This window comes from Mirounga angustirostris, unplaced genomic scaffold (genome assembly GCF_029215605.1).
Source record: "Mirounga angustirostris isolate CCGP_5_RB_7025 unplaced genomic scaffold, mMirAng1.0.hap1 SCAF_1, whole genome shotgun sequence".
NCBI classification, from domain to species: Eukaryota; Metazoa; Chordata; class Mammalia; order Carnivora; family Phocidae; genus Mirounga; species Mirounga angustirostris.
This window is the reverse complement of record NW_026991709.1, coordinates 209,301,572-209,312,411: the sequence shown is the minus strand read 5'-3', so window position 1 is coordinate 209,312,411 and position 10,840 is coordinate 209,301,572.

Here is a 10,840-nt window from a genome sequence, read left to right as displayed (position 1 = left end):
CCAATGTGCTCTACACCCTCTCATCGGGGAACAAACTCTCCTAGCCTCCTAAACTCTGTCTCCCCAAGGTCAAGGGCTTCTCCTAGAGGAAGTATCCACTCTTCTTTGAAGCCAATGTTCCCCAACAGTTCAAGAAACACCTCCCTACATTCACCCAGTGATCTCACACTGAGAAACAAAGGCTGCTTCCAGCCTCACTTACCCTCAAGAGGGCAACTCTCTGTAAAGACACCATGACTTCCTTCTAGTTCTACTAATGGAACAAGTAGAATCTTACCTGATGGGCACACACGAAGACAGAGGCTGGCTGAATGGGTCCACAGCCAGATCCTTGCTCTGAGTATTGGTCCCAGGGTGGTATCACTGAGAGTCTCTACCTTTGCATTTTTAGGAATTCAGTTTTATGAGGTCACTGCCAGATTATCGGGTCATCGGTCAATAAACACCCATGGAACCAATTGATACATTAAGTACCAGTTTTTAAAAACCTTGTTATGGAAATCACCCAAGCATAGACAAAAGTAGAGAACATAGTACTAGACAGAGTCATATGAAATTGCCAACATTCTACCATTTTTAGCCAATAAAACTGCCTTTCTTGCATGCCTGCTGCTGGAGTTCTCAAGCAGGCAGTCCGGTACCTGGATTGCCAGGTGGGCAGGTCTGGTGCTTGGATACATGGGGACCAACCAGGCTTCCCTGGGATGGGCCTAGGACCTATGCCTATATGAATGGGCCTGGGTGCATGGAGGCCAAACAGGCACCAGAGACCACTGAAATTGGTTTGGTGTTTGGGTTTGTGGTAGTTGGCCTGGAGGCTGGGGGCCCAGGGGCCAGCCTGGGACTGGGAAAGATTAGAGTATGGGTTTATGGGAGCCCACTTGGAGCCTAAGGCCATAGGGGTCAGCCAGGTGCTGGGGCCAGATGGGAGCCCGGGCCTGGCCTGGTGCTGGGGCAAGGTTGGAAGCTGAGTCTGTGGGAGCCCGCCTGGAGACTCGGGTCCTAGGGGCCAGTTCAGTGTGATAGTGGGTTGGGAGTCCGGGTTGGTGGAAGTTGGTCTGGATTCCAGGTCCACAGGGGCAGGCCTGGTGCTGGGGCAGGCCAGGGACCTGAGGTCAGGAGTGAGCTGGGAACCTAGGTCTATAGCAGCTGACCTGGCACTGGGTTTGACCAGGAGCCTCAGTGCCTGGGAACCTGCCTAGAACCTGGGGCTTCCAGAGCCAACCCAGTGCTGGGGTGCTCTAGGAGCCTGGGCTTGTGCGACCTGGTTTGGGGTCTAGGTCCACAGGGGCTGGCCTGGCACTGAGGTAGGCCAGGAGCCTGGCACCATGAGAGTTGCCCTGGTGCTGGTGTACGTGGTGAAAAAGGGTACTCACTGCATTCCCCCTGTGCTACAGGAGGGTGTCTCTGTCCATGCTGTGCTGCCTGGTCTTGGGGGATGGTTGTTGGGGTAAAGTGAAACTGATTGCCCCATCTTCTTCGACGCATTTTCTCCTACCTCTGTGCTGTAATCCCTCATCTGAGTCCTTAGCTCTCCTGAAGGTATTTTCCCGTGTGGATCGTCATTTTGAAGGAGGATGTTTCTAGGAGCAGACGCTCACCGCTGACACTCATGCTGCCATCACTCTTCCCCATGGGGACTTTTTTTTATTTTATTATGTTATGTTAGTCACCATACATTACATCATTAGTTTTTGATGGTGTTCCATGTTTCCATGATTCATTGTTTGCATATAACACCCAGTGCTCCATGGAGTACATGCCCTCTTTAATACCCATCACCAGCCTAACCCATCCTCCCACCCCCCTCCCCTCTAGGACCCTCAGTTTGTTTCTCAGAGTCCATCTTCTCTCATGGCTTGTCTCCCCCTCCGATTTCCCCCCTTCATTCTTCCCCTCCTGCTACCTTCTTCTTCTTCTTTTTTTTTTTTTTAACATATAATGTATTATTTGTTTCAGAGGTACAGGTCTGTGATTCAACAGTCTTTTTTCTTTTTTAAATTTTTTTATTGTTATGTTAATCCCCATACATTACATCATTAGTTTTAGATGTAGTGTTCCATAATTCATTGTTTGTGCATAACACCCAGTGCTCCATGCAGAACGTGCCCTCCTCAATACCCATCACGAGGCTAACCCATCCTCCCACCCCCCTCCCCTCTAGAATCCTCAGTTTGTTTCTCAGAGTCCATAGTCTCTCATGGTTTGTCTCCCCCTCCGATTTCCCCGCCTTCATTCTTCCCCTCCTGCTATCTTCTTCTTCTTCTTTTTTTTAAACATATAATGTATTATTTGTTTCAGAGGTACAGGTCTGTGATTTAACAGTCTTGCACAATTCACAGCGCTCACCATAGCACATACCCTCCCCAGTGTCCATCACCCAGCCCCCCCATCCCTCCCACCCCACCCCCCACCCCAGCAACCCTCAGTTTGTTTCCTGAGATTAAGAACTCCTCATATCAGTGAGATCATATGATACTTGTCTCTGATTGACTTATTTCGCTTAGCGTAATACCCCCATGTGGACTTTTAAAACATGATGTATGGTACCTGGGTGGCTCAGTTGGTTAAGCGTCCAACTCTTGATTTTGGCTCAGGTCATGATCTCTGCATCATGAGACTGAGCCCTGTGTCGGGCTCCACGCTCAGTGGGGAGTCTGCTTGAGGGGTCTCTCCCTTTCTTTCTCTGCCCCTCCCCCTGCTCATGCTCTCTCTCTCTCAAATAAATAAATAAACAAATCTTAAAAAAAAAACAACAATGTGTGATGTAACCATGAATCTTGAAGCTGTTGTCAATGGTTGACTCTTCAAAACACCACCCAAAAATGTTGTAGAGCAAGGGGCTAAGCTTATTAGACCTACCATAGCAAAGAAGAACACCACCTTGAGAAGATCTCAGTAGTGTCTCAGAGGGGAAATCAAGGAAGGATATCTGTAGGGCCTTAGTGCCTGGGCTGGCTGATTTCAAGTTGGGGTCTTATAAGGCAGGGCACTGGTTAGGATAGGGTGGTTTATGACATGGTAGTTTTGCATGGTGATCCCAGAACAGTGAGTCTTAATGAGCCAGCTGTTAATCTTGATAAGTAAATTTAGTTGTTTCATACTCTTAAGCTCAAGGAGGTAAGTCAGTTTTGCTTGTTTTCAGTATGCTGTTTTCAGTTCTCACTAGGCATTTGAACTGGGTGTTAGAGAAATCTGCTCTTGGATCTACCTTCTGGGAATTACATTTGTGGATAAGGAGCTTCAATTCCTTTGCTGGGCATTTCTGTTTGACTTTCTCCCTTTGGGTCTAATTATAATGTGACCACTACTGAGACTAGACAGGTAGAGAATTATTTTTTTTCACCTTCTAGAAGTACTTTTCTGGGTTTATAAAAGTAATGTTTATTACATAATGTTTTAAACATTCAGGTATAAAAAAATAAAATGATCACTTCCAAAAGAAAATTGGCATTGCTAGTTTGGTGCATCTATGTCATGACTTTGGCCTGTTACTTAATAATACCTAAAAATACAAGCATATATGTACATGTGAATTTACAGTTCAGTTCTTAAGAACCTGGGCTCTAATACCAGATTGCCTGTGTTTGCATCTTGGCCTCACCATCACTCTCTATGGGCATTTACTGCAACTTTTTAAGTCTCAGTATCTTTATCTGTAAGTTGTGACAAATAATTGTATCAACTTCGTAAAGTTACTGTGTCTATTAAATGACACAGTACATATAATGGGCTTAGAATAGTTTCTGACAACGAGGTGTGATAACAGTAACAATTATGATGATGATGATGATGATAATTTATACATGTGTCTATTTCTCCAGAGGAAATAAATGCAAAAGGAAATAAATTTAACATAGCAGCACTTCATTTTGAACATTTTGAACATTTTTATTTCATATTCAAGTATACAACTCTGAGACAATCTAAACCTGTAGAAAATCACTTGATTCAGTTTCAATTTTGAAGTCTATTCTAGGTTTTCTATCTAATTTGGTCTACATATTCCTGAGATCAGTACCACATCATTTAATTTTTTTTTTACTTTATTTTGACAATTGCGGTAAGTACATCTATTATTCAGCTTTTCTAAAATATTCCTGGAATTCCTATCTTTTTATTCTTGCAAGTAAATTTTAGGATTTTTAATCATCTTCTAATGTGGTTTGGTATAATTTCGCAAATACTTTAACCTTTAGAATTATTTTGGAATGAACTGAAACTTTACGATATTGAGTCTTTCCATGTAGAGACTGGTAGAAAATTTTAGAGAATTTTTTTTTGAATGCCTTTTGTTTTCTTTAAAATGAAGTGAATGTCAAATTTTTCTCCTGACATTAGCTCACAAGTGCCCTCTGGTTGTCATCTTTCTTTATCCTCTTTCTTTGCCAGTTGTTCAAGACAGCTTGGAGGGCAGTAGAGAACAGGTCCCTTCAGCTCTGAACCGCACAAATTAGAATTAGCCTTGATGTGAAATTCAGTGGGGAGTTTGTCTCTCACTGCAGCTTATTGTTAGCTTGGGATGCTGTCAATTTGAGTCTTTTTTATTGCAGAATCTGTGAAAGCAGTGATTCTCAACTTTGGCTGCAGTTTTGGATCATTGGAGAATTTTAAAAACCTGGCCTCCAGAGATTTTAATTTAATTGGTCTAGTATGAGTCTCATGCACTGGAATTTTCAAAAGCCCACAGGAGGTTCAAAAGCACAGCCAGCCTGAGAACTGTCGCATTAGGGAATTGAGAAAGAAAAGACACGCATGCATGCATGTGGATTAACGTACAAAGGGGCATCCTGGAGTGATTTCTTTCTTTTTTTTTTTTTTTATGAATACAGGCTGGCACACGCTGAGACTGGAAATAAATTATTCATGATTTCAAGTATGACTATGTCCTCTTTTAGTGAACTGAGACTTTGATGAAAGGCTTCCATCTGATTTCAGTGTGAATGCATGAAGTCTGTCTTTTCTGTGTTTTCAAAAGGAGCTCTGTTTAAATCCCAGTAAGGCATATAGTTTTAGTTAATAGTATTGCTCTAAGGTCTGTTTCCTGGTTTGGGTAATTTACTAAGATTATGAAAGATTATGTCACCATCAAGGAGAGCTCTGGGAAGTGTACAGCAAAATCTTGGTGCAATTTTTGCAACTTTTATGTGAGTCTAAAAATATTTCAAAATAAAAAGTGAGAAAAGCATGAGCAGGATGGGAACTCTGCCTCCTATGAGATTAAAAAATCAAATAAAGTTTTTGTTTTATCGGAATTTACTATGGTTGACTGCCTTAGTGTTTCTTTTTTTTTTTTTTTTTAAGATTTTATTTATTTGAGAGAGACAGAGAGCACAAGAGAGAGTGAGCATGAGCAGGGGGGGAAGGGCAGAGGGAGAAGGAGAAAGAGGCTTCCTGCCCAGGACTCCAGGATCATGACCTGAGCTAAAGGCAGATGCTTAGCCCAGGCACCTCTGCCTTAGTGTTTCTTATAGGCATTCAGAAAGAGAAAGTTGATTTGATCCTTCTTGCCTAAGACCTCAACCTGGAGATATATATATATATATATAATTTTACAATCTATAATCTATTTATCTCTATATATAGATTTATAAATTATATATATAAATTTATATTTATATATATAAATTATATATACATATATATAAATTTTCCTTTCCTTAGAAAAAAATGATATTCTTTAGACACACAATTGGGTCAGACTACACTGTGGAGAATTTTGTACACACACACATACACAGAAGGAGTTTGTCTGTTCTGTGCTGAGACAAAGCCTACTCTATGACTACAGGTACACCTAAGGCATGTGGAATGAGATGAGTAAGGATGGGCACCCTCTGACATTGAACTCTGGGATATGATCAGTAAGTGGGTGACTGTTGCCCATTTACAAGGAAGAGGAACCCCTGTCCCTGAGAGCCCCAGTTGATAAGAATTCTATACCTGGAATAGGAGTTTACCTGAGTGTGTCAGCCTTGGGTAGACATCACGACCTCAGTGGAGTACCATCTTGAAATTGTCAGCTAGTCCTTAGTAATGATTTTTCCATGGTTTAAATATGAATGCCATTCCTGAATGTGTATTTCCTTAGTGCATTGAGGCAGAAAGAGGTTAAGAGAGTGGTTTTCAACCAAGATGACTGTGTCCCCCAGCAGATATTTGGCAGTGTTTTTGGAAAAGTTTTGGTTGTCACAATTGAGGGGAGTGCTCTTGGCCTCTGCCAAGTAGAAGCCAGGATGCTACTAAGCTAACCCTTTAATGCACAAGACAGCCCAGTGGTGTAGGTACATATAATGGAATATTACTCAGTCATAAAAAGGAATTGAGTTCTGGTATCTGCTACAACATGGATGAACCTTGAAAACATTCCGCTAAGTGAAATAAGCCTGACACAAAAGGACGTATATTGTATGATTCACAGACACAGAAAGTAGGTTAGAGATTTCCAGGGCTGGAGGGAGAGGAAATTGTAAGTGCTCGCTTGATGGTTACAGAGTTTCTGTTTGGAGTGATGGTTGCAAAACACTGTGAATGTAATTAATGCCACTGAACTGAATGAACACTTAAAAATGGCTAATGTTTTGTGATTTCATTGATATGTGGAATCTTAAAAAACACGTGAATAAACAAACAAAAAGCAGAACAAACTGATGGTTGCCAGAGGGAGGGGATGGGGGGGATGGGCAAGATGGGTGAAGTGGGGTGGAAGGTACAGTCTTCCAGTGATGAAATGAATAAGTCATGGAGAGGAAAGGTACACAGAGAGAATGATACTAAAATAGCATGGAAATGGTGTTTATGAAATTCTAAAGTCTTGTCTATATTGATCACAGTCAGATTAGTTTACAGATTATAGATTAAAATCTGCAGTATGAACTATACAGAATGAAAATTAATGTTCAGGAAACATTTAATGACTCTTAGAAAAAAAAATCACTGATTGTTTGCATTTTTACATAGCTTAGCTGTATTTATAAATATATATTTTTATACCCACATATATAAACTGTGTTTTCACACTTAAAGTTAGAATCTGGCTTCCTGATATCACTAATTAGATTGAGACATCTTTGCCTATATCTAAAAACTGAAGACTGGAGTTCAACTAGAGAGGGGTGGTGTGTCTGCATGTGCAAGGTCTGTGAGATGGGGGTGAGGATGAGCAGGTGGAGAGAATCACATGGTGTACACCTGGCCACACATGGTGAGGGGTTAGACATCATGAATTCCTCTCTTCTATTGTGTTGGTCTTTAAGGATTTGCATGGCCTGGGATAAGAATGATACTAAAAATATCTGTCTAATGAGGAGCTTTGGATATTGATTCCCCAGGGATATATAGAGACACTATAGAGTCAGCCTGTGACCACCTCATTCAACAGCCCTTGCCTAGTCAAGAAGAAGCACACCCGAGGCTCCATCTAGGAATGATCTTTCTTGACCACGAGCCCATTGCCTCACTTAGTGTTCCTGCCCTTCCTGAAGACAGACTGTCTTCAGGATCCAAGCGATATGTCAGGCATCATTCCACACTGATGCCAGCCAGGTAACTGAAAGTCCCTTAGTGAATGCTTCTGTAAGGAGGGCAGTTACTTTACTGCAGATTCATCCAGGGAAAGAAATGAGGAGTGTGCATGCATGAAATGATGAGAACTGAGTGTCCCATGCACTCCAGCCTGCCTTCCTGTTGACAAGTTCCCATGTATGTTTGTACTGATAACACTGATACTCACCCCGTTCTCAATCTGCTGGTCTCCTAATCTCTCTAAAAAATGGCAGAACCCAGTTATTCTCCTACGCAGAAAAATCTGCCCCTTCTCAAACAAGATGACTGTTATAAAACTTACTGGTATTTACTTGAATTTTTGTGGTGGTCATGGGGAGCGGTTTTGGTCAGCTTTTCCTTTTATTTGCATTCCTGGTTCTTGATACACCATTGCACAGACGAGTATATTATCCCTGCAGCTTGCTTGAGGATGGTGAGGAGAAACTGGAGACTCAGAGAGATCTGGCTGGCTCCCTTCTTAGTACACCCGTTTCTCTATAAAATTAACAATGATTTTATATAAGAACAACAGAGATAGTATAATAAATTAAAAAACATCCTTCAACTCACTCCAGAATCGACAAGTGTTGACCTCTGCTATACAAAGTTCAGATCTTTTTTGTAAATTAACAAAATAGGGGCACCTGGGTGGCTCAGTTGGTTGAGCATCTGACTCTTGATCTCAGCTCAGGTCTTGATCTCACAGTTGTGAGTTTGAGCCCCATGTTGGGCTCCACTCTGGGCATGGAGCCCACTTAAAAAAAATGCATACAGAAAGCACCTCTTTTGTATCCTCAACTCTTGTTCTTCCCTTCCTGAGACAACGTCATCTTGAATGTGATGGTGTCTTCTATACATGGCTTTATATTGCACATGTCTTCATAAACATACATAGGATAAAAGGCATTAGCCTATCAGTTAGGGAATGGAGAAATAACTCATGACATAATAATACAGTGGATTACTCTCTGGTAATTAAAATTAAGTGGAATTAAATATATTAACAATAAAGAAAAGACAAATCACATAAGAATTCCAAGTGTAAATGACATGTCCTATATGGTTCTTTTTATATAAGGCCTTTAAAATTGGAAATAATGTAGTTGTGGGGCATCTGGGTGGCTCAGTCGGTTAAGCGTCTGCCTTTGGCTCAGGTCATGATCCCAGGGTCCTGGGATCGAGCTCCGTGTCCGGCTCTCTGCTTGGTGTGGAGCCTGCTTCTCCTTCTCCCACTTCCCCTGCTTGTGCTTTCTCTCTCTCTCTCTCTCTGTCAAAAAAATAAATAAAATCCGGGGCGCCTGGGTGGCTCAGTTGGTTGAGCGGCTGCCTTCGGCTCAGGTCATGATCCTGGAGTCCCTGGATCGAGTCCCGCACCGGGCTCCCTGCTCAGCAAGGAGCCTGCTTCTCCCTCTAACCCTCCCCCCTCTCATGTACTCTCTCTCTCTCACTCTCGCTCTCTCAAATAAATAAATCAATCTTTAAAAAATAATAATAAATAAATAAAATCCTTTTAAAAAAGAAACTAATATAGTTGTTTATGTCATTATATTAACAATAATACTAATTATAGTAAAAATTGCTGGGGAATAATGTGTATGAAGTTCGTGTAGTGATTCCTCTGGGGAAAGAAAAGAATCAAGATTCTTCAAATACATGATTTGTAAACCTGTATTATTTATTGCAATAAAAACACTAAGAATGAAGGACCCCTGGCTGGCTCAGTAGGTGGAGCCTGTGACTCTTGATCTCAGGGTCTTGAGTTCAAGCCCCACCTGGGGTGTAGAGATTACTTAAATAAAACTTAAAAAATATATTTTTAAAAACCCATTTAGAATGAAGATGGTGATGTGTATGAATTTTATGCTGTTGATTGGTGGGTATCATCCTTCATTTATATCTATGGGTTTTTTTGTTGTTGTTGTTTTTGCTTGAATAATCCATAATAAAAATAAAAGTCTGTTATGTTTATTATTATTATGGATTATGCCTTGTAATGGTTCAAAATATACTTAAGATTTTCTAATAATGTATACTTTATGTCATTCAAAAATATTTCCCTGGGCATCTGGGTGGCTCAGTCATTAAGCATCTGCCTTCGGCTCAGGTCATGATCCCAGGGTCCTGGGATCGAGCCCCGCATCAGGCTCCCTGCTCAGTGGGAAGCCGGCTTCTCCCTCTCCCACTCCCCCTGCTTGTGTTCCTGCTCTCGCTATCTCTCTCTGTCAAATAAATAAATAAAATCTTTAAAAAAAATATTTCCCTTATAGCTTTTCATTATTTATACTTATTTGTACATCTAATACATTTTTTATGTAATTTATTTTAATTGCCACATATTTTTAAAGCTTTTATTCATGAGAGAGAGAGCGCACGCACATGCACAAGCAGGGACAAAGGAAGAGGGAGAAGTAGGCTCCCCGCCAAGCAAGGAGCCTGACATTGGGCTCCATCCTGGACCCTGGAATCAAGACCTGAGCTGAAGGCAGATGTTAAACAGACTGAGCCACCCAGGTGACCCTAATTGCTATATTTTTCATCATATGTCCTTATCTTTTTTTTTTAAGATTTTATTTATGTATTTGAGGGGGGGAGTGGAGAGCATGAGTAGGGGGGAGGGGCAGAAGGAGAGGGACAAGCAGACTCCTGGCTGAACTTGGAGCCCGGCAGAAAGGCTTGATCCTAGGACCCTGAGATCATGACCTGAGCCATAGTCAGACATTTAACCGACTGAGCCATCCAAGCACTCCCACCATATGTCCATTTCATTTTATTTCTCTTTTTTTAATTTTTAATTTAATTTTATTTAAATTCCATTAATTAACATATAGTGTATTATTAGTTTCAGAGGTAGAGTTCAGTGATTCATCAGTTGCATATAATACCCAGTGCTCATTATGTCACGTGCCCTCCTTAATGCCCATGACCCAGTTACCCCATCCCCCCACTGTCTCCATTTCAAATGAATATTGATATCATTGATGAGTCCTTCATTCTTTTTCTACATGATAAAAGTTCCCATCTCATAATCTTTTCCCAGAAATTTGCAGTTATCATGCTAGGGGTATTCTTTCTTTCTATTGTCTTTCCTCAACTTACCCCATCCCACTGCTTCCTTGTGAGGAGTGAAATGTACAAGGTGCATTTCATGGCAGGACAAAAACACACACACACACAATAGGAAATGTCAGTACAAGGGTCCTATATACTGAGTAAGTGCCAGATGATTTTCCTCTATTCATTTCCCATCATTGCAACATCTCCATGAGGTTTTATGATAGTTCCCATTATACAAATG